We start from the raw sequence: 24,043 nt of genomic DNA, 5'->3' as shown, positions 1-24,043 counted from the left end.
AAGATTGAGATGATTCAAGAGAAGATGAAGGCTTCTCAGAGTTGTCAAAAGAGTTACCATGATAAGAGGAGGAAAGCTCTTGAGTTTGAGAAAGATGAGCATGTGTTTCTTCGAGTTACGCCAATAACGGGTGTTGGTAGAGCTTTGAAGTCGCATAAGTTGACGCCGCGTTTCATTGGTCCTTATCAAATTTCCGAGAGGATAGGTGAAGTGGCATATCAGATTGCATTACCACCATCACTTTCTAATCTTCATGATGTGTTCCATGTGTCTCAATTGAGGAGGTACATTGCGGGCCCATCGCATGTTGTTCCATTAGATGATGTGCAAGTGCGGGATAATTTAACGGTTGATACATCACCTATGCGAATTGAAGATCGAGAAGTGAAGAAACTTCGTGGTAAGGAGATTGCTTTGGTGAAAGTGATATGGGGCGGAGTCGCCAATGGCAATATTACTTGGGAACTCGAGGATAAGATGAAGGAATCGTATCCGGAGTTGTTCGTTTAAGGTATTTTCGAGGCCGAAAATCTTTTAAGTGGGGGAGAGTTGTAACAACCCAATTTTAGTAATTATTTATTATATTATTATTACTATATTTTATTTTATTTATTTGGAGTGTTAATTAATAAATTGGTTGTTAGGTAGTATAATAATCGATTATATTAACTAATTTGATGTGTTAATTAATTATTTAGTTGATATGAGTTATCATGAATAATTGAATTAATTAACTTGGTGTGCATATTGTGTTAGTTTAATTTAATTGAACTAATTAGAGATATTTAAATATTAGGTCTTATTGGGCCTATTAATTAAATTAGAAGTATCATGATTTAAGCCCAAATAGAATACTAGTATATAAAAGGGAGGAGAGTGAGAATTAGGATTCACTTGATCATTTGACAACAATAGAGAAAGAGAAGAGGAAAAGTGAGGAGAAGAGGGGAAGAACAAGAAAAAGGGGTGTTACATTAGTGGTATCAGAGCAGGGTCGACCAGTTGGTCAATAGTCGTTAGTCTACCCCAAAATACTTAACATATAATCAGAGTAAATAAGCACGCATATACACAAAAGGGCGTCACATCGACGTTTTCAAAATGATCAAGTGATCAAGTGAATCCTAATTATCTTTCCCTCTTCTCCTCTTCTCCTCACTTTCCCTCTTCTCTTTCTCTATTGTTGTCAAATGATCAAGTGAATCCTAATTATCACCCTTTTTTCTTGTTTTTCCCCTCTTCTCCTCACTTTTCCTCTTCTCTTTCTCTATTGTTGTCAAATGATCAAGTGAATCCTAATTCTCACTCTCCTCCGTTTTATATACTAGTATTCTATTTGGGCTTAAATCATGATACTTCTAATTTAATTAATAGGCCCAATAAGACCTAATATTTAAATATCTCTAATTAGTTCAATTAAATTAAACTAACACAATATGCACACCAAGTTAATTAATTCAATTATTCATGATAACTCATATCAACTAAATAATTAATTAACACATCAAATTAGTTAATATAATCGATTATTATACTACCTAACAACCAATTTATTAATTAACACTCCAAATAAATAAAATAAAATATAGTAATAATAATATAATAAATAATTACTAAAATTGGGTTGTTACACTACTGATGTATTTTTTGCTTGTATATGCGCAGTTCAGGGTCACCATTAATTCCATTGGATTCAGAAATTGAAAGAACTGCACGTGCTCTCAGAAAAGCAGTTAGAGAAGAAGATCTGGATGGAGGAAGACCGGAAGAAGAGCAACTATCAAGTTCTTCTGACTCTGAAGAAGTCATGGCAGCTGCACAAACCCTCACTATAGGGGAATATTGTAAATGAACTGATGAAGGACATGTTTCTGGGGGATTTGTACCAGTAGACCCAGCTAACTTTGATATTAAAAGTTCTACTTTCAGGTTTAAGAGAAAATGTGTTTTACAGGAACGCAATTAGAGACCCATGGGCGCATCTTGCACGCTTCTATGAAACAAGTTCAATGTGCAAACCAAATGATGTTACTGAAGACCGGGTAAATTGAGGTTGTTTCAGTTCTGACTGATTGGAAGGGCGAAAGATTGGTTGCTTTGCCTTCAGAATGGAACAATCCGGACTTGGAAGGAATTGGAGGATAAATTCCTTGAAATAGTTTTTACTACTACCCAGTTTACCGAGTGCCGAGCAGAAACTGTTAAGTTTGAGCAACAGGAAAGTGAGTCACTTCTGACTTTTGGGAAAGATTCAAACTTTTGTTGCACATATGCCCAAATTACAACATGAATAATATAGAGCAGATGCAAAACTTCACCAAAGGTCTCAAGAGTCAAACTCGCATGTTATTGGATGCTCCACTAGGAGGTACTATCCATCAAATGACTGAACAACAAATAAAAGACCTCATTGAGAAGATATGTACGAATGAGTACCGTGTGAAAAGTGAAAGGTCGGTCAAGTTGGAAATTGTGGGCTCGCCTAAAGGTACGATACCTCTTGATACCCATACTACTCTTTTAGCTCAAATTGAATTATTGAATAAAAATCTAGTTGAAAGCAACTTAGGTAGAGCTAACATGATCCAGGTACAAGCACTTAAGTGTAATTTATGTGGAAGAGAACATGCGAATGAAAGGTGCTCATTAGAAGGGACAAGTGAGGAGGTCAAGTTTACAGGTTTTCAAAAGAACAACCTGTATTCCAGCACGTACAATCAGGGTTAGAAAGATCACCCAAATTTCCTTTGAGCAATAATCAAAATTCAAATGCCAACCAAGGGATGCAATAAAGCCAACAAGTTTCGTTTCAAAGGAAGCCATCACAGTTGGAAGAGACCTTGCAGAATTTCATTAAAGTCACTCAAAGTAGCTTTGATCAGTTAATTAAGAACCATGAGGAGATGAGTAGAAATCAGGATTCGTCTATTAAAAATATGGAGATGAAGATTAGTCAGTTGTCTAGACAAATAGTAACTTTGCCTAGCTCGAGTGGAAGATTCACGGAGAACACCATAGACAATCCTAAGAATGAAACATGTAAGGTTGTTGATACAAGTTTAGGGGTAAGTATTGAATAGAGTAAACATGAGACAGTAAAAGAAGGTGTGATTGAAAGATATGAGAGTGGAAATCAAGGTGACAATGAGGAAAGAGGAGTCACTCTTGATCGACTCATCGATAAAAACTCCCTTTGGAGAAGAACAAAGAAGCAAATCCTGACTAAACCAAATCTTTCTTTACCAGATTACATTAAACAACCATTCCCTATAATTAAAAAGAAATCGATTTAAGAGGATGAAGTGGTGATGTTTGCAAAGATAAAGGAAATGCTAGCTACTCTCCAGGTAAGTATTTTGTTCCATGAGATTTTAGAACTCATGCCTAAATTTGTTAAATTTATGAAGGCATTATTAAAGGGGACGCAAGAGAAAGGAGTCAAGGAACATGTAAACATGACCGAAAAGGATGAAGTGGTAATATCTCAAACTTTACCACCAAAATTTAAAGACCCCGACAAGTTTATTATTTATTACAATATCAGGGAGGTGAATATCCTGCACGCTCTGTGTGATATTGGATCTAGCATAAACATCATGCCACTGAAAACGGTAAAAGAATTGAACATGGGTGAGATCACACAGAGTAACATGACTTTCACTCTAGATGAATCATCTGTTACTCAGTCGGTTGGTTTTTTGTGTGACATCCTTTACTCATTTATTTACTTTTCACACTGAAACTCGACCCCCCCCCCCCTTTACTAGTTTTTATAAACTACACATATTTTGTCTTGCTTGGAGGTAGTCCATGTGGATTCGGTCTTTTTTATTACTTCGACATTATCGGTACACTTGCCGAGAAGTCATCACTTTTCCTTGATCTTCAAATTAGTAGGTTTAATTTTTCTTTTTATGTTGCTTAAAATGTTTCTGACTTTGTTCTTCTTTTCTTGTTTATCAATGTATGAGATGCTCATCATGTTGTTTAAAGGTTGCATCTAGTTGTCTATGTTTTTTGCGCCTGACTTGGATCCTAATCCCTTAAGGATATCATTAAGTTGGTGCATATGACTTTCACCTATAAAGTTCTCTTGTATCTCTTTGCCTTTGTTGTGATTATTCATATTATCCTTAACATTGTTGTTGTTGTTATTATGTCGCTTGTCTCTATCAAGATTAGAATTGTCCTGCCTTCCCTGATTGCTATTAGTTGTAGTAGAGGTTTTGACACCATTCTTACTTATTACAGGTATCTCCTGAAGATTCTTATTGTTTCATATCATGTTTTTGATGTTGGTAAGCCTTATAACATTATCTTTGTGATTTAGGTCATTCCCCATATTCACTTTTTTGGAGTTCCTTTTAAGGTAATTTAGGTTATCCATATTCGCCTTTCTAATATAATGCTCTTGGTTTTGAGGAAGTCTATCATCTTCCTTTCTAGGTTTGTGTTGACTCTTGTGGGCTTTGGAAAAGTAGAAGGCACTTATATCCAAATCTCTGGAGATGGCTTCAATAACAGGTATTCTCTTATTTTCATATACAATGTTGTTTCTAGATTGCTAAATAATGTCTAATATGTTAATGACTAGGGTTATGTTATCCTTACTCAAGCTATCTATGTTGTCCCTTTTCTAATTTATGAAAGAAGTGTGTTGTATGTCTTCAAACTTAAGAGTTAATTGGGATCCAAACCACACATACTTCACCCACTAGTAGTTTCTTAGACAATGATCCAACTTTCTATCCTTATATTACATCTAGGACCAAAAAAATCCACCTTAACACCTATGTTGGTAAGATTATCCTTCACAGGAAAGTAATTCGATATGAATCTCCATAGGAGAAAGATCTATCTATGAGTAGCTTTATTATCCCTGACAATTTTCCAAAACTTTTCTTACTACTTCCTATTTGAGATTTATGGCTTGTAATTTATTTGTCCGTCCTATATACTTTTGTACCCTGATTTCACACTATAATGCCCATCTTTCTTACCCATCATCTCGTAGGTTATATAAAGGAATATTCTAGATAAGCATGTATCAATTTGGTTGAAAGTTTAAGAAATCAAATCCAAGTTCCAATCACCTTTTCCCTCATCAATTAGGTCCCCAACTCCAATTTCCATGGTCTCCAAGGGCTTCTGTGTTAGGAGTTTAAACCCACCCAGACTTGGGATCCATTTGTCTTCCCAGAAGCTAGTCTTATTACATTTTTCAATAAAATAGAACCTGCTTTTCTTAATGACCTCTATACTAAGATGTAAGCTTCTCCATATGTAGTTAGGTTTATATCCCAATTTGGCTTTAAGTATGTCAGACTTGGGGAAATCTTTGGCTTTTATAACTCTAGCCATATAGGGAATTGGGTTCAGTGTGGAATATCCCCACTTGCTTAGCTAGCAAGGTTATTGAAGTCAATGAAATACCTAAATCCTAAACCTACCTAGAGTTTTGATTTGCAAAGCTTTTTCCATTTGCACCAATGCATCTTATTGTCACCCCACCAAAACTTAGCAGTCAGGCTATCCATCTTCTTATATAAACCATTAAGAAGCATAAAATGACTCATGATATAGGTTACTATGGCTTGTATAACATCCTTGATAAGAGTAACTATGTCTGCATAAGATAGGCTATTAACCTTCCATTTCTTAAGCTTGCTTCTAACTCAGTCCAAGATAAAATCAATACTAAGATTTTTAGAACTCCCAATTTGGGTTGAAAAACCCAAGTAAGTTTGAATTATATAGACATTAGGGATGTTAAGAAAGTATTTGACAATACATGTGATCCTTTGACTAATATTGTGGCTAAAAGTTATCTCAGGCTTCATGAGGTTGATCTTTTATCCAGAGTTCTCTTGGTATTTGGTGATAATATCCAACAACACTCTGGCTTCCTTTTCTTATTCCTTACAAAAAATAAGGTTGTCATCGGCAAAAAAATAAAATGGATGATATTATGGGCCCTTTTAGTGATAGCTATCCCTATAAAGCCTTGGCTTTCTGGGACTTTATGATTAAATTGGATAAAATATCAACACTTAGAATAAAGATATAGGTGATAGGGGATCTCCCTTTCTTATTCATCTATTGGAATGATTTTATTAGAAGGGAAACCATTGATAATAATAACAAAGGTAACAATAGATATGCACTCCATAATGGTATTAACAAACTTGATATGAAATCCAAACATCATCAGAGTATTCCTTATGAAACTCTATTCCAGCATATCTTAGGCCTTTTCCAAGTCCAATTTAATTCCTACAAAGCCTTTCTTGCCCTTCTTAGCTTGATGAATATGGTTGAAAACTTCATAGGCAGTCACAGTGTTGTCACTAATGAGGCTTTATTGCACAAAGACACTCTACTTGTAACTGATTATGTTAGGAATGAGAGGTTTAATTTTGTTGGCTAACACTTTTGTCACAGTTTTCATGATGACATCACACAATAATATAATTCTATATTCAGTAGTTTTAGAAGGATTCTTGTTGGAGAATTGTTGTTCTCTGTCATCTTTCCTCCCGGCTCAAACATTCTCCTTTTTTTCTCTGGCCGGTACTTATCATTCCTTATGTTACAAATTTGTCTTTGTACTCCATTACTTCCAGTTTAGTCAGTTGATTTATCATAACTCTATGGATGGGGTTATGAAGGCTAATACTAGGTTTTAACATTGGATTACTACTGAATTTTATGTAATCATGTGCTAGCTGCTTTCTTCCATTATGTGTGGCTTTCATCCATGGGAGGAGATTTAATATTCATCATAATTCTCACTTTGACCATTGTGGTTCTTCCAGACATGTCATAGATGTTTGTTTCCATAACATCACCCAATATTCCACCTAATTTCAGACCCATCTGAGTTGCTTTGCAGTTGATGGGCAAGCCCCAAATTTGAACCCATATAGGAGCTTTAAAGAACTCTGGGTTGGAAATAGGAATCCCGCCATCCCATTCTTGGAGGATTAGCCAAGAATTTCTAAAGATCCAAAGACTCCCTTTTAGAATACGCTTATGATCTTGAACTTTCGCCATTGTGAATTTGAATAATCATTGTCAATTTCCTTAATAGTAAGATTCAAGGGATTACACCATATATTGGCAACAACATTCTACATAGACCCCACTATTAATGGATTTTTCTGTGATTATCTTCCCTATTAAGCTATTTTCTTGATCTTCATTTGGTTCTTGAATTTCATCATATTCAAAAACCAAGAATGCGAGAGCTTTTGGAGGATTAGTCCTAATGCGAATGTTGAATGGTGTTGTAACTTGATCATCTCTAGGAACATTCTGGGGAGAGATAATCTCATTAAGATTATCGTTTTCAGGATAAATGTTAGCGTTGATTTGTTGTTGGCTGCTAATTTGCTTGTTTTGAATTGTGATAACTTTCTCTTGTTGTTTCTTGATAGGTATAATGACGTGTTGATTGTCATTGCTAGACCTTATATGCTCCAAGATCCTTCAGATCCTTTCATAACAGGAGGTGCACAAAGGTGTGCTTGAGACTCCATCAACCCAGGAACCAGAAAGCAAAACACAGAGAAAAAACTGAAGGAGCGAAAGAAAGACCTAAGTTCACCCTAAAGAAAAGAGAAAAACCAGATACCAAACTAAAACTAGAACCTCCTATTGGCAGGGATTACACACAACGTGGAAAGGGAATATGAACCCAGTCAGAGGGGAAGAGCGAAATGGAGGAAAGAGAAAACATGGGAGAAAGATTGGCTCATCCTAGACACGTGATAACATTTTGACCATGATTATAGAGTTTTAGTCTAAACACGTGAGAGTAAAATAAGAGATTTAGACAAATTATAAAAATTGGATGATAATTTTAGATGTATGATAATTAAATTCTTTTAGATAAAAATAAGAGAAATCATCTGATTCTCTTCTCCTAACACAAGTCGAGATTTGTTGCGGTAAGAGAATATGGCAATAACACACTCACGTGTGAGATTCGTTCAATTACCATTAGACAACTCTAATTTAAGCTTGATATTTTCAATAATATAATTATAACTAAATATGTTTTTTTAAAGACTGTTACATCAATATTAAAATGCAATTGATGTTGCAATTGTGTGATTGAAAAAGAATGTTGCTGCATAAAAAGATATCTCGTGCGTCATTCAATAAAATATCTTTGTTGGGATGTTAAAATCTAGATCGTACTTTTGATATTTCATTTGAATATCTCTATCTTTCTTCTATTTTTCTTATAAAATTACTCCATCGAACTATAAAATTCAAACATGTAAATTTTAAAAAACGCCCATCTTAATTTTAGAATATAAACATGTTTAACACTTTTATATTATCTTTATAAATTACCTTTTATTCTGAAATACGAACATGTAAAAAATTATAAAATTACACTTTCACATTATTCTAGAATACGAATGTATTAAGCACTTTTATTTTTTAAAATAAAATTACACTCGCCAAATTCTATAATTCAAATAATATTTTTAAATATTCGAAGAACGTAATAGAGGTGTAAGAGGAAAATAACATCAGTATAAATAATTGTGAGTCCAAAATTAACAAATAGACTATGAACAATTGTTGGTATTGGTTTTTCAATTTCCCCATTGCCCGTTATTTTTTAACCTTTGTAAAGTTGGTGAAGATTTATTAAAAGAATGAGTGTTAGTGCTTTCAAATTGAAAAATCAATTTTTTTTTTTTTACATTTAAGTTCAAAGAGCTTAATAGAATAGATTAGTAGACGTGATAATGGAAAGTTTGTAAAGTTAAATTGAATTAAGTTTTGAAGATCGAAAGTCTAAACTCTAAACACATGTCTCATGTGCAAAAATTGTCACAAAATATGAGTCATTATCTATAATCCTTATGAAATGAAACAACATAAATTATTCAAATACCTCTTAAGTTTAAAAATGTTTGAGTGAGCTGGGATGGAGCATGCATTTTCGTCCCCTACCTGTCTTTACTTCCAAATCTTTTCTTTTAAGTTGGTTTTAAGATGGTTCACTTACAAATTTTATGATATATAAATGTATTCGTAATTAGGATTTTTGACCTAAACAGACTCCTTAAAATATTCATATATACTCTTCTCATTTTAAAATAAGTGTCATATTTAAAAAAATTAATTATTCCAAAATACTTATATTTTAGGTTATCATAGTAATTTTAATTTCATCTTCCAACTATACCCTTTAACTAATATTTTTCATTTTTTATTTTTTCACTTTGTATTAATACTAATTGGAATACACCAATGGTTGATAAAGATAATTTGGTAAGTTTATTATTCTCTCTTTCGGTTATTATATTTTCTTAATGGGTAATGTTAACTTGTATCCCAATGGCACATGTTAAAAATCTCACAAATAGAAAATCCGTATTGAAAAAAACAATAAAATCATTAATTATAAAATTATATTAAATTTAAGGCACAATTTCTAATAATTTTTTACTATATTTATTTATTAACTTGTGCCCTTAGGGCACAAGTTAGCATTACCCTTTCTTAATAGGTATAAAAGTGTGTCTTTGGATTGATGGTGGACATAATTGATTTTCATCATCATTATGTTTAGAAAAATTGATTTATATTTGGATATAATAGTATAGAAGTAATTGCTACTAGGGGTAAACGGGTCTGCCCCGTTGGGCATGTCCGTTTTGCCTGCACTTTAACGCGGCGCAGGTCAAGGATTTAGGCCATCACCCTCTAGGGATGACAATTTGACTCATCCTCAATGAGCACCCGCAAATTTACCAACAACAGGTAGGGTAAAAATCCATAAAAATGGATACCGACATGAGCTCGGGTAATTACCCACAAAAATAAGCGGGTGTGGATGCAGGTATGGTCACATTGGTACTCATCCTGTCTCATATACCCGCACATTATGTATTTATATATTTTTATTTTTATTTATATATTTTTATTTATATTATTATATAAAAATGTACGTCTATCAATTATAAAACGTATATTAATGTTAAACCATTACATATTTAATATAAGTGTTCGTTTATTTCAACAATAAATTGTTTGAAATTTTTTTAATATTTTTAAAATTTTAAAATTATATGATATTTTATAATTTGTCTATTTATTTTTAATAGGAATGTGGATCATGGGTACTTACATACACATAGAGCACGGGTACGAGTGCAAATTTTGGCACCTGAGCGGGTATGAACTAGGACGCGAGGATTTTTTTAAATCGCGGGTATGGGGAGGGATACTATAGTATCATGTCCAAAACCTGCCTATTGTCATCCATATCACCCTCTAATGTGTCTGTCCCGTCCCATCCTGTTTTTTACGGATTTTTGTGGGCATGTGCATTAACATAATTTTATGCAGTTTTAGTCCTAAAAGGTCCAGCGCTCGTTGGCCCGCCCCGCCCACACTTTTATGTCGGGAAGGGTAAGGTTTTAGGTCTGCACCCTCAACTATGTCCATATAATCATGCCTCATATTTTGCGGTCTTTTGCGGGGAGGCCTAAACGGGGACGGACATGCTTGTTTGCCACCCCTAATTGCTATTATAGTTGTCAAAATGGGCTACCCGACACTAAATAGGGATGGACCACAAAAACTTTGTTGTAATATGGACTCGAAAATTACTACTCGAGGCTGATCCTATATAGGTTGCGGACTACACGATCCTAAATGAGATTTTTTTAATAAGAAATTAAAATAAAACCCCATAATATTTATTATAAATAAAATTAAAAATTATATTATTTTAAACATAATACATTTTTAAGCACTATATTATCTTTTATAAATACTATAACATGTGTTTAAATACAGCACATGTCTAAATTGTATAAACTAATACTCAAATATTTAACATAAGAGAAACTAATAGAATACGCGGAAAGCATGTTGATATTACGAATGCATAAGATTTAAAAGAGAAATAATGAATAGAATAGATTTAAAATTTAGCGAGGTGACAAAAATCAATATATTATTTTGGAGTAAGACAATATAAATATTAAGATTTTTTTAAAAAAATTTATAGCTATGCGGGCCTAACGGGCTACCCACAGTCCATACTGGTTAGTCCTAATGAGTGGTGGAGTTTTTAGTATCAGGCTAATAAAACCCTGAAAAATATGAGCTATAATTTTAAGGCCTAAGTCTTATAGTTTTTCGGACCTGATGGACCGGTCTATATGGGCTAACCCATTTTGATAGCTTTAATTGCTACCAATAAATATTATTTGAATACTTTTTTTATCATAATTGAATTTAAAGGTATAATTATTAAAATGAACATAGTTAAATACATATAAATAAAAATACTAATTAACATAATAGTTAAACATGAAGCAATTTATGAAAATTAAGGAAGAAAAATTTAAGGGAGTTGTAACAACCAACAAAATGTAATACATGTAGAATCATTTCTTTAATTTTAAAAACTAGAAATTATAACTTCTATAAAAAATTATTTTTAAAAAAAGAGAATTGATTTTGGAGAAAAACTAATTAAAAAAGTCAATTTTCATGTTGAAGTAACACAAAAGTGCATCTGAAGTTTGTAAATGTCAATCCAAATAGGTTTTGGAACAATTAGGATTTTCAAGAAGAAGAAGAATAAGAGTGAGAAACTATATTGTAAAAAATGGGAAATTGTATTATGAAGCTATTGTTTTTTTTACACCATCACATGTATTTATATAGACAACAATTGTACATATTCATTGAATGGAGTATTCGACTATGTCGAATACATGCTTATAACATAAAACGTCTACATGTTGTATTCGACTCTGTCGTATACAACTATCTCCCACTCAACTATATTCAACTATGTCGTCTACAGCTACTTCGACTAGGTCGTATACAACATTGTTGAATACAATTTTTCCTATTAAACTATGAATTACTAGCTTCTAACACACCACATAATTCATGTTTTCAAGGATTCTCATCACAATGCTTCTCTTTAACTCATCAAACCTGACTTTCTTCAAGGGCTTGGTGAGTATATCAGCAAGTTGTAATTCTGACTTGCAATTCTCAAACTTAAGTTTTCCTTTATTTATTTGATCCCTAAAGAAATGATACATCATATCTATGTGCTTGCTCTTGCCATGGCATACAAGGTGATTTTTCAAGTCGATAGTGTCGCAACGCGAAAATCAACCGGTGGGAAAAAAAACACAGAGCTGCCACCGTGCGTTATTTATCCCAAAGGAGGGAAAGGAAACGCTCGAAGTAAACCTGAAAAAGGGAAAGGAATGGTCTTACGACCAGAGATTGCAAGGTACGGGAGTCGGTTACGCAAGGGGAAGGTATTAGCACCCCTCACGTCCGCCGTACTCGACGGGATCCACGCTCAAAAGAATAGAAAAAGGTTGCTGATAAACTGCTCAAAGAATGCACACACACTAGAATGAACAAGTGAAAGAAGACGGAGGAAAGGGACTCGGCAGGATGTCGCATCCTGGGCCTACGTAGTTTGTCAGAAACAAACATCAGAGTCGACGTAGTTCGGGGAAATGGGAGGCATGCTCGCTAGGACATCGCATCCTATGCCTACGTATCTTCTCTATCCAGAGAAGAATCAGAGCACTCGTAGCTCGGCTAACACACGCCGAAACAAAACACAACACAGAGACGCTGAGACGTCAAAAGAAACTCAACAAGGAAACGGAATACCAATAGCTGGGCTTACATCCGACTCCACACAAACAAACAGGAAACAGAATGCCAATCAATGGGCTTACATCCGACTCCAAACAAACAACAGGAAACAGAATGCCAATCAATGGGCTTACATCCGACTCCAAACAAACAAGCAATCGCTAACCAGCGAATCACCAAAGAAAAAGGTTCTCCGTGCGAACCGAAGCAAAGAGAGACGCTGAGACGTCAAAAGAAACAAGGTTATCAAATTAACAAGCTAATAGGGAGTCTGGTACTCGAGCCTAATAGCTGTCACACGCATAAAAGAGACGTTGAGACGTCAAAAGAAACAAACAGGTTGAACACACACAAAAAACAAAAAGGTTGCCCGGAGAGATCTCGCACGATCTCCTGCCTACGTACCTCATCTGGTATGAGGATCAGAGTTGTCGTAGTTCGGCTAACGCACACCGAAACAAAACACAACACAAAGACGCTGAAATGTCAAAAGAAAAACACAAACGGAAACAGACTGCCAATAGCTGGTCTTACATCCGACTCCAAACAAACAAGGAAATGGAATGCCAATGGCTAGACTTACATCCAACTCCAAACACACTCAAAAAGGTTATCAAATTGACAAGCTAATAGGGAGTCTGGCTCTCGAGCCTAATAGCTGTCGCACACAAAAGAGACGCTGAGACGTCAAAAGAAACAAAGAGGTTGAACACACAGACTAAAAGGGAGTTTGGAACTCGGACCTAATAGCTGTCAAGCAAACACACATAGAAAAAGAAACAGTTGAAAAAGAAAAAGGGTGCCCGGAGAGATCTCGCTCGATCTCCTGCCTACGTATCTCATCTGGTATGAGAATCAGGGCGACGTAGTTCCCCTTAACAGGGGAGAAATTCTCCTAACTAGAGACCAAGGGAATAACAAACTAAAAGGGAGACTGACTCGAGCCTAATAGCTGTCACACAAACACCAAGAAGACGCTGAGACGTCAAAGGTTAAACGCACAGACTAAAAGGGAGTCGGGAACTCGGACCTAATAGCTGTCAAGCAAACACACACCAAAAAAAGAAAAAGGTTGCCCGGAGAGATCTCGCACGATCTCCTGCCTACGTACCTCATATGGTATGAGGATCAGGGCGACGTAGTTCCCCTTAACAGGGGAGAAATTCTCCTAACCAGAGACCAAGGGAATAACGAACTAAAAGGGAGACTGACTCGAGCCTAATAGTCGTCATGCAAATTATAACCCTAGGTTGAGGTCTCTAACAAGAGTTTGACTCACACAGGAAGTGAGTCAACTCAAGTCTATCTCTACATACGTTCAACTTCCTTGGAAGTTGACCATACGACTCCTACAGAAAAGGAGATGAGAAGTGGAAATCAAATAAACATATCAAAAGCAATCATCACACTCTATATACAAACAAGAGGCTCAGACAAAAAAAAGGTGGGCTTTAGTCAAGGGGTCATATCAACCTCGACAAATAAGCCAGAATGCAAAGGTAAACAGGATCTCTTAACCACTGACATTGAACGTCAGGGTGAGCAGATCAAAATGGTACTGAGGATAAGACCTCAGGCTCTTAGCCCTGGCCTGGGTGAGCTTAAGACAAAGAATGTGTGGGGATCCAGAATGAGGGACCCTATTCCACCTGACTGACTCTATACAAGATCTTGGGTGTTTATTCAAAAGCATCAGCACATAGTGCGAGCATAATGAAAGACTCAACTGAATAGCAGGGGATTGATTGCAAATCCCTTCTATTTGCCAATCGCCTCTTCACTTAGGAGGTCTTAACATGTAACAATGCCTCATTTAGAGGTCTTTAGCACAAATATAAACAAACACAGACATTGCCTCTTAAGGAGGACTTCAGCCAAATGCCTGCCAAAAGAAAACGACAGGGCTTCCAGACTACATGGAGTTAGAGAGGTTACCTAAGTGGTATGCCAACCACAAACCAAAGCAAAGCTCAAGCAAGAGCTAAAAGCGACTAAAGTACCTGTGCAAAAGGCTAGTCAATTAGTAACTCAGACAAACCAAACAGAAAACAGACAAAACCAATCAACAGTGTTACACCAAGCAAAGCATAAGTGCAAGCACTCAAATTGTTTCATCATTTCAAATGACCTACTGTCGCAGCCTGAAAAATACCAGAGGTGCGAAAAAACAACCGGCGAAGAAAGAAATGACAGAAGAGTCGCCACCGTGCGTTATTTATCCCAAAGGAGGGAAAGGAAACGCTCGAAGTAAACCTGAAGAGAGGAAAGGAAAAGACAAGGTCTCGCAACCAAATCTTGGGTTCGGGAGTCGATTATGCGAAGGGAAGGTGTTAGCACCCCTACGCATCCGTAGTACTCTACGGGATCCACTCTTGTTGTTTCTTGTCTAAAGGGTGTGTGTTTATCTAATGTACTATTTACTAAAAGAGAGGGTCAAAGAAAATGACTCGCACGGATGTCGCATCCACTGCATACGTACCTCATCTGGAATGAGAATCAGAGTCTTTGTAGCTCGGGTACCTATGGGTGAAGGATAAGTGTGCTCGCTAAGACATCGCGTCTTATGCCTACGTATCTCATCGGGAATGAGAATCAGAGCAAAACGTAGTTCAGCTAACTACGGGAACAAAGGGTCTCGATTGCAACTAGGGCAAGAGAAAGGGAAGGTCTCGATCGCAATGAGGGCGAGAGAAAGGATCGCAACAAGGGCGAAAGCAAACAAGGATTAGTTGTTAGTTGTTAGTCAAACTCGGCAAGACATCGCATCTTGTGCCTACGTATCTCATCTGAACATGAGAATCAGAGTTGCTGTAGTTCGGCTACATAGGGATTGCCATCTGAATATGGACTTACAAAAGGAGGACACCAGTTGTGTCAAAGGAGAGTGGGCGATGTGTTCACGTCCCAGCAGTAGGTGTCGCAGCTCGCTGAATCGAGTCTTAGGCAGTTACCTCTTTGCAATAGAACGGACTACATGCCACAGGATCGGAGACGCTCGGAAAGGTCTAGAAGTGGGGAAGCTCTGCCCTAGAGTTGTCATGCAATATGTACTTAAGTGTTAGGATTTACAAATCTACACTCGGAAAAGCGTCATCTATCTCTACTCAACAAACGTAGCCGAAACATTGTTTTGTATCTCCGATGACAATACATCTTCCATTTTAAAAGGTTTTTGATTGGTCGCACGGCGGCAAGAAAAAAGAGTTTGATTGGTTGGATGTGCTTTGAGTGATGGCGAGAACCAGGATTGGCGAGATATACATCTCGAATCCTAGCCCCAGGAGTGCATGGTATACACCATGTTCCATTTCCATCCTTATTTGCAAAAGTGTTTAATAGAGAATTAAGTGTTTTGAATTTGATTGAGAAAGGGTTTGGAGAAACCGCATTGACAATTTTAGGCGGTGGCGAGAGTTAAGATTGGCGAGGCATACGTCTCGAATCTTGACCTCAGGAGTGCATGGTATACACCATGTTCCATTTCCACCTTTATTGAAAAAGTGTTAAATAAGAATTAGGTATTTTGAGTTTTTTGTTGTGAAAATGACTTGACCTAGATCAAGTATTGATGGGCGTTTGAGAAAGATCTGAATGAGTGTTTGATAGAGCAAAGTGGGTAAATTGGATGATGGCGAGAGCTAGGATTGGCGAGATATACATCTCGAATCCTAGTCTCAGGAGTGCGTGGTTTACACCACGTTCCACTTCCATCTTTATTGAAAAAAGTCTTGACTTATGAATCAATATTTTTGAGTTTTTATTAGAGAAAATGGCTTGACGTTGAATCAAGCATTTGATGAAAGTTTGGAAGAAAAGGAATATAATAGGAGGGCGAAATGAATTGATTTGTTTATTGAGAAAATACTCGACGTTGGATCGAGTCATATTTTTGTATTTTTTCAGAAATGGTGGATTTTAACTCTTTGGTTAGTGTCTAAAACAAATAGAGAAATAAAACAATACAACATTATATACACATTGGGGAAGTGGGGTACATTTTGTCAAATGGGGATTCAAAGTATTGGAATAATTAAATCGGGCCCAAACAATAAATAATGCAATGTATGAGTGCAAGTGCAAGAGAACTGTCTCATTGTAAGAAGGCCCAAGAGTAAGCCATGTGAAAATAACACAACAAGTTATATTTACAACACACTTAAAAAATTAAATCGAAAAAAAGATAAAATCGGGATTTACACGGATGGAAATTGAGGGACACACAAAACCTAAATAATGTGCTCAAAGCCGGTTTGAACATATTGACAACAACTGAAATGTCATATGTGATTAGTCAAAACACGGCGAAATACTATCACTATATCGATAAAAATAATCACGGATAAATAACAAGAAAAATGTCAAATCCATAAATTAAAAATCGATGTTTAAACAATAAATCAAAGACAAAGACAAACATTTAAAATCAACAAGTGTCTAGAAAATGAGAATAATAAAATAAAATAAAAAGGAGTAAAAAAAAAAGAAAAAAAAAACTGAAAACAGAATGTAAGAAATGGGGTATCAAACCCGTACCCTAGGGCTTGCCAAACGACACCCCTACCAACTCAACCAAACTGATTTGTTGATATTAATTTGTATTCATTAATACATATGTTCAAAACTTGCGTTGTATTGGTTAAAAGAAAAACAAGTTAACAAACCAGAAGCATTAACAACAAGCATTAACAACAGACAAGTTCAACTTAACACAGAAATCATGTTTCTTTTCATTTTTGAAGAACAAATATTTAACAGCAATAACCACACAAATGGAAGCATCAAGGAAGCGGATATGGAAATAGAAACTCGAAAAAGAAACTAACCGGTTGCGGCGAGATTGACCGACGGATGTAGGTAAGGTTCCGTCTGAACCGGTTTTGATCTTCCACTCTTCACCACCAAGAACCACTATGGTTTTCGTTTCTCCTTGCCGTCGACCTCTTTTTCGTTGGTGAACAGTAGCGGGGCTCCTCCAAAGAAATTAGGGTTTTTCCACTCTCCCCTTTCTTTAAACAGTGGCCTCTCTTTTATAGTCATATTGTTAGGGTCTTTTGAATTGGCCGCTGAGATCAAAGGAGTATTGGAATTGGAAGTGCTTTCTTGTGCTACTCTGTTGTCTATCCCATTTTGGTACTTGCTCTGAAAAAGCTAACTTGTACCTTGTACTTTCTTCTGAAAATGTTTTGATTCCCTTTTGTTGCTTGTGAATTTTTACCGCCGGTAAAAAGCTATTCACGGCTGCGAATTCACTTGAATATGATATGTATTGTTTGATGCTTGCAGGGAGGAGGTGTGAATTGAGGTGCTGATGACCATAAGTCGTGCTGACCAGATGGAAATGAAAGGTATTGAGCACTCCTAGGACAATCTTCAGATGAATTTTGCTGGAACTGATTCTGCATCTCAGACATATGGAACTGTTCAGGAACATGAGAATTGAGCACTTCTTTATGGTGTTCAATTCCAGGCTCTATCTTCACTTGGTTTTCTAGATTGGAAGACAACTGAGACTGATTGAATCCATCGTCATTGACCAAATGCTGAGGCTGCTGACTGTGTAGTTTCAACTGAAATTGTTGTTGTGATTATGAATACTGTTCTAGCTGTTGCAATTGCTGAAAATCACCTTAGAAGCAAGGTAGTAGGAGCTTTGGGAAGATTTTTGAGCACGTCTATTGAAGTACTAGATGTTGCAGGCACTGGTTTGCGTTCAGCTGGTCTTCAAGAGCTCCAAAGTACGCTGATAGTAATGGAGAAGTTTAGTTGGTGAAAATTAACATAAGCAAAAACCGTGGAGAGATTGAAACTGCCCATTTGTTTTGTCAAAAAACTCTTGTTACAGGCTCCACCACTAGTTGATGTGAATGCAGAGAATAATTCCATGCCTATTGAATCACTGCCCACCAACATGCCTTACTCCCCAGTTAGACTTGCAGGTGATCCTTGCAGCTAGTCAAAAACACAAAGTCCTGCATCAAACCAGGGCATCAAGGCCATCCAACCTACAACTTTCACAACGACAGTGTGCCAATAAGACCATTCACGAGCAGCATGACAGTTCATGGCAGACTACACTCGTAGGCCTGTTGCAATGCGATAGACCGCAAGTCAGATCTAAGAAGAACCATTGCTAAGGCATACCATAAGCCAAATGGAGCAAGCTTTCCAGTAAACACAATACAACATGAAGCTAGTTGAACCATAATCCAAGTCAAGTTGCATAGTCACTTCATAAACCATCTTAAATCAGCAGTTCATCATCCAACTTGGAATTTTCACCGCCCTTCCAATGATCATAGAGAATTCCCTTAAGCATGGGTTCCTACAAGCTATCTGGGACTTCCTGACAATGCATCTCCATCTTTCATCGATTTTCTACACCTTCCCCATGGGCACTCGCAGTCATCTTTTGGCCGGACTATTCTACACGGTGGAGCAAAGTATCGAGCCACTGGTCGTGGTTTTGTTGTGGAGCATAAGTGTTTTGCTGAAATTTATAGACTCTTTTCCTGTAGCCATTTCGTGAAAGCAATTGAGTTAGGGCTGATACTTGTAATTTATGCAACACACAGTCTCGTAGCATTTGACACATTTGTTTATATAGCCTTGACCATCACTAGGTGGTTCTTAGTCGCAACATGGGTGCTGGAACCGTTTATGGTCAATATTTCTGGCTTCGATTGGTTAAAAAAGAATTTGTTTAGGACTTTGATGACTTTATGAACTGGATCTGGTACCATGGAAGTGTGTTTGCTAAAGTTGAACAGAGCTGGGAAAGGTGGTGGTATGAAGAGCATGATCATCTAAAGGTTACCGAAATTTGGGGAAAGTTTTCGGAAATAATCTCAGACTTCTGGTTCTTCTTTTTCCAGTATGGAATTGTCTACCAGCTTTTGCTGGAAATCATAGTCTTGCTATTCACGTGCTATCATGGATCTACGTTGTTTTTGTATTGGGGATTTATGTTGTGGTAGTGTATGCGCGGAACAAATATTCGGCGAAAGAGCATATCCCTTACTTGCTTGTCCAGTTCCTTGCCATAACCCTTGCAATACTCGTGGTAGTTGCTTCATAAATTTCTCTTGATCTGGAAAGTGCATTATAAAAATCTCTCCCTTAGAAAACTGAATGCAACACTAATTCCAGTGGTAGCCAAAGTGAGAATAAAAACACTAGCCAGTTGCAAACTTGCTTTTTATGAGTTTTGGATTTTAAACTTGTGCTTCTTCATTGGTTTCAGGTGTAGATGTTATTACTCTTGATTGAGAAATCGATGAATTTTCGTGAAACCCGTGTTCTATAATTTCATCGCTCACCAACACATTTTCTGAATTTCCCTGAGTTTTCTTCATCATAGTTGCCTTCAACAAATTCTGAATTTGAATCTTCAACACTTTTTGTCAACTTCTCTAACCTTTCTTGAGTGAAGACACTATTTAATACACCAAAGTGCAGTTTGAAAAATGGAAGCCTTGAAAGGATGCAGTAACTTCTCTGAGTGGTTAACACATAGCGTCTTAAAGAAGTGTAAGATGGTTGCTTGTCAGAAATCAGAGACAGTAATCCAGAGGGCTTTTGCACTAGTTCTTCAACCAAAACACAACACCCATAAAGTATTGAATTGTCAGAACCCTGTAACCTAAATACAAATGACAGATCCATTTGTTTAAGGCGTTCCGAATTTCCAGCCGAGGGATAAAATAACCGTAACAGAACTTCATCTGATTCTTAACCAACAACATTCGTCAAGCCTATTGTTAATGCCACGGTGAAACCAATAAGTCTTCATTTTGCCTGTTTCAATCTACAAATAGTTTCAGTTTTGTGTCGACGTCGTTGCGTTATTGATAGCAGTTGTTGAGAATAGAGTGGACCAAATCGATATGAGCATCGGCGAACACAGACTGAGTGAAGAACAACGTGAATCCACGAAGAGTTGCTGCAGAGTGACGAAATTGATGAATGCGAATCCAAAAGATGAGGAATACACCATTGTGTTGGATTCGCTCAAAGAAAGTATTTCGGTTTACTAGCAACTGGCATGACAGTTGATGCTAGAACACTGGTTCAACAAGCAAGAAATGAAGTATCCGAGTTTTGCCACAAATATGGATATGAGATGCCTGTGGATGTGTTGGCTAAATGGATTGCAGACAAGTTCCAAGTCTATACTCAGCATGCTTATATGAGACCACTGGAAGTAGTTGCTATGGTCCTGGGTAGTGATGACAAATAACAGTTAATTCAGAACCAAAGAACCGGAATCCTCAGTTATTAACCTCCAAACCAAGAATTGACACAACTATTAATAGGATTCGCTCAATTCTAACCAACGAACTTCGACCCAACCGTAACTGCAAAACACATATAAGAATCCTCTAACCGTTAGGAAATGATGCATCAAGGATACCGCAATAGCAGTCTGGAACTGACTTCCGACTAAACCGTTTCAGCCAAACTTTCTAACCAAAACCTGCAACATCGCAGCCAGTGGTACAACCCTCCGGCAACATGATCAACAATCCAACAAGTCAGGACAAACACCATTTGTCTCCATCAGTATGGCAAGGAAAATTGAGGGTAGCGTTTTTCATGACTGTGGTAGGCATTGCAATGAAACTCAGAACCAAAGCTACCAATTGACTAACAGATTAACTTCAATTGAACAAATGTTATAGTATATAAACCAAGCATTCGCTAACAGGGACTCACAGTTTAGTTCACCAATTTGATTTTGATGCTTCAGTTCATGGTTTGGATTTTCACAGGGAAACAGGACCAGGAGTGCAACTGTTACAAGTATTGGTGGTCACAACCGCTTCTGATATTGATCCAGGGATGTTTCGATTTGGAGGTCTGATGTAGTTTTAGGAAGAGCTGAGACGAGATTAAGTTAGAAGATGTTAAGAGGTTTATTTTGATGGAATTATGGTTCGTTTTAGCTCAGCTCTGTTGCCTCTGGTTCCGGCGCGACAAAGCAAGGTTCTGGCGAGTGGACTGCTTGTGGATGTTGTTCTCAGTCGCGGGAAGTTGCTAAATAGAGAATTTAGGGCTTTAAGATACTCATCGTTCATAGTTCCAGTAGCCTATAAATCCTTTTCAATAGCAGCAGTTATCGCTCTGACTGTTTCACTAGAAGCATACTCTTGAATAGTATGATTTGAAAAGAGAAGTTTAATAAACACTGCAGCCTGAACAGATGTTTCAGGATCACTTGAACCGATCAGATCGAGTATAACCTGAACCCCGCCGGCCTCTACAACTGCTCTTTTATTTGATTGACTGTGCATCACAAGGTTTTGCAGAGCACATATGGCAACAACTTTCATTTCTTCAGTTGGTTGGTCTTCAAGCACATTCACTGAAGCACGACAAGCTGCGACTGCATCAGCTGTCCGAGCAAGACCCTCATTCTGGAATAGATCACCAAGAGCCAAAGTTGCTAATAACCTTGCTTGCTGTGCTTGAGTTTGTGGATCCAAGAGGTATTGGGATAATGGTAAGATGGCTGATTTAGTAACCTTTGTTTCTCTAATCTTTACATTGTTCAGCAATACTTCTAAGAGTCTTGCAGCTGTGTCCTCACACTGATGAGATCTTAGGAGCTCCAAGAGAACCTCTACGGCACCAGTTCCAGCCATTGCTTCTGCGACTGCGCTAGTTCCATCATCACTTTCCAATACAAGAAGAGCACTTAATGCACTACTAACCGTGGTCTCTGATCCAGATTGAAGCAATCTTACCAAAACAGCAACGGGAATTTCCAAGTAGAATTCAGAACTGAATTGCAGAATACTTGCCAAAGTGAATTCAATGCCAAATCCAAATGAGTTGTCTTGTCCAATTAACCACTATAAGTGTAGTACATGATCATGTCATTGTGGTGTCTTGTTTGTGGTGAATGCAGGGCTTGTGCAGCAGGGTGAAAGTTAGTTGTCAAAGCAAGAAATCCAAAGGTTCAAGGTGTGACCATGTTGACATTAAAGATTTCATTCTTGATCCTTCAACAGAAACACGGAATAGAGGCCTTCATCATACAGGTTTTGCATTTGATTTTTTGTGTTTTTGTTGTATTCTCCAAAACTATTCTTCATTATGTTTGGTAATACTGATAAAGTTTTGGTGACAGGGGACTGTACACATCGGTATTGGCGGGAGGATCTGGTATTCTAGTGCAGTGCAAAACGGTTGTCCCAGATAAATCAGTGATGAAACCACATAGCTCTGATGCAACTGCTCATACTTTGTCCTGAATAATCCTTAGACATGATTGCACCGGCTAATATTGTAAACAAAGTGAATAGTGCAAAACAGATTGGAGAAACCACTGTTGTGTTCAAAATATCCCATGCCATATTAAGGTGATTTACTTGTAATGATGCAGGAAATGCCGACCATTGTAAAAATCCATGTTTGAAAGTAAATATTTTAATTTGAACCATCGAATGTAAGTTTAATGGCTGCCAATCACTTTTACAATCATGACAGTCAACGATCCAATTATGGAGCATATCCCAACATAAACAAAGACATTAGTTTGGTCGGGAATCTGTATAAACAATATGACAAGACTGTTGGTGCACCTTTGCCACCCAATCAGCAAATTCCTTAGCATTAGGGACAGTAGCCAGATGAATCAGCAGGTTGCAATTTTCTGCATCATGGTAAAAGCTAGCACCACAATTTTGACCGTCAGATGGAGAATCATGCATAGCACAATCAATATTGCTTTGATCATTTTTGTTGTTTTATCACATGTAACAGTACCTTTGGTGTAATTTGGATATGGACATGGGTTTATTTTAGGGTTTTCGGATTTTGGGTGACTTTGGTCAATGTTGACCAAAAAGTCAACTGTTGACCAAAGTCAAAAATTGGTCAAAATTGTCAAGACTTGTATTTTCTTGTGTAAAATCAAATGTGATGGTTTAGAATGATGTGAAATGAATTGAAATGGTTTGAAAAATGATTTGAAATTGGTTTATTTTATGACTTGAATGCTTGACTTTGAAAAGAACATGACTTGACTGGTAGTATGTGTTAACAAGGCCATGAAATGATGGTATAAGATTAGGATTTGAAAGGGATATTCATGAATCAAGTGGCATGATTGGCAATTGGCTTGTGACACAAGAAGGTTGGTTGTTTGGATGACCAAGACCATATGTGCATTAACAATCACATGAACAACACCATGACTTTGGACCAAGACCAATCCTCATATAAAACCAAAGTAAGGTTAGGCCAAGCATGCTAAACAAAAATAAAAACATAAAAAATTCAGGACCAAAATCGAGGTATGACACCTACAAAACAGCAAGGTTTAGTGATCAAAGTAATTGGCATCTCAACAAATGAGGCCAAACCAATC

At 36.9% G+C, this 24,043-nt stretch overlaps 1 pseudogene; it reads left to right on the top strand.

Moving 5' to 3' along the window:
- The first annotated feature begins 1,657 nt into the window (after positions 1-1,657).
- On the top strand, positions 1,658-23,638 carry LOC127121944 (uncharacterized; annotated as a pseudogene).
- Positions 23,639-24,043: the final 405 nt, after the last annotated feature.

The sequence above is a fragment of the Lathyrus oleraceus genome, chromosome 2 (genome assembly GCF_024323335.1).
Source record: "Lathyrus oleraceus cultivar Zhongwan6 chromosome 2, CAAS_Psat_ZW6_1.0, whole genome shotgun sequence".
Lineage (NCBI taxonomy): Eukaryota > Viridiplantae > Streptophyta > Magnoliopsida > Fabales > Fabaceae > Lathyrus > Lathyrus oleraceus.
This window is presented reverse-complemented; position numbering and strand designations above follow the sequence as displayed.